The following is a 1,712-nucleotide window of genomic DNA, read 5'->3' as shown; positions in this document are numbered from 1 at the left end:
CAGGTCAGTGGTGGCCTTGGCAGTGCTGGGGAATGGTTGGACTCCATGGCCTTGGAGGTCTTTTCCAACCTTAAAAACTCCATGATTCTACCCACAGTCACGCAGTTCTGATGCAAATGTTCAAATCTGGTGTTGGAGAGAGCTTTGCCAGCTCTAACCTGCTGTGAGATCCAGACTGTGAGCCCAAGGCTGTGGACATCAGGTCTGATGAAACCCACAAATGTTACACTGCAAAAACTGCTATGATGGCAGAAAAACCAGATGGAAATCAGGGACTTGCAGGATGGTGCCCAATATCCGCAGTGATATCCATGAAACCACCCCCTCATTCCAGGAGCCTCCTTTTAAACCAACCTTTGGCGTGTTTGTTCACAAGAGCTACACGATTGCAAACATCCAGCTCCCAGAAAACTCCCCTGGAAATTTACTTTGGCTGTTTCCTCCCTCCACTGGGAGCCAAAGGGACTTTGGATGCTCTGTAGGACCAGTTGCTTGCAGCAGTGGATGCCTCCCCAGCTCCAGTGGAAGGTTTCCCTTCCCACTTCCAACATCAGGCCTATAGAAAGGGCTCTGGACAGGCAGCTCCAACATGGATTTTGGATGTGGATGACAAGAATTACCTGGAACATCTCCCAGCACCACACGTGAGATGCTCAAGTCACCCTCAGAACAACCTAGTCTGGGAGAAAGAAAACATTTCCATTCACCAAGCCCAGTAATTTTTCATCAGGATGTTTTCCCTATCACTGCAATCCCATTTTTCCCCGACACAGCCAAATAGGCTTTACTGCCTAAAAATAAATCCCAGTCTCTGATACAATAATTTCTTCCCAAAGAATGCAGAAAAATCACTATAATGTGCTGCTTCTCTCCTGAGCTTCCTGCATTATGTCAGTGCAAAAAATCATTTATGTTAAATATTACTTGTTGTCCACCATCAGCTCAAACAAATGAAAGTAACAGATAAGAACTGTGGATAACAGAAGTATTGAAATTGTCAGGCCTTCAGGACTTTCTCTGTTTGTATTTCCCATCCCTGGTTGACATCACGACCCTCTTTGTTTTCTCCAAAATGACCTACAGCCATTGCTAAAATAGTCTAATAAAACTATTCTTATGCTAAAATGTAATGGCTTTTACTGAAATCTCAATCTTCAGTCTACACTTTAAACATTGAAATCTGTATTTTTAATGGAAAGTCATTTGCCTTTTATAGAACCAAAGAATTATTGAAGTCGTAAAAGATCTTTAAGATCATCGAGTCCAACTGATGTATTTTCAGTAATAATCACAGTGGTTTGGATGGGGAGGGACCTTAAAGCCCATCCAGTTGCCACGGGCAGGGACACCTTCCACTAGCCCAGGTTGCTCCAAGCCCTGTCCAACCTGGCCTTGGACACTTTCAGGGATGGGACAGCCACGGCTTCTCTGTGCCAGTATGAAGAGGAATTAAAAAAGAAAACAATGAAAGGATGTGCAAACACAGGAAAAAAAAAAGAATTTGAGAACTCTTCAGTCTCAGCTGTCATGCTAAAATGTTACATTATTTTAACTGATCTTAGAAAACCTTTCAAAATTTGAGTTTGCTTCAAATACATTTATTAGACATGATGCCCTGTCTCCAGAGCAGGGTAAAAACAACTGACTGCCTTAGGGCTGGGAGGCAGAAATCTGTTTCCCTTAATTACAACTGCAAAGGGGACTCCAGCACC

This window comes from Corvus kubaryi, unplaced genomic scaffold, assembly GCF_017639235.1.
Source record: "Corvus kubaryi isolate FWS band 111438036 unplaced genomic scaffold, C.kubaryi_AGA036_p1.0 66, whole genome shotgun sequence".
Taxonomy (NCBI): Eukaryota; Metazoa; Chordata; class Aves; order Passeriformes; family Corvidae; genus Corvus; species Corvus kubaryi.
The sequence above is the reverse complement of the archived record's forward strand: the minus strand, read 5'-3'. Positions refer to the sequence as shown.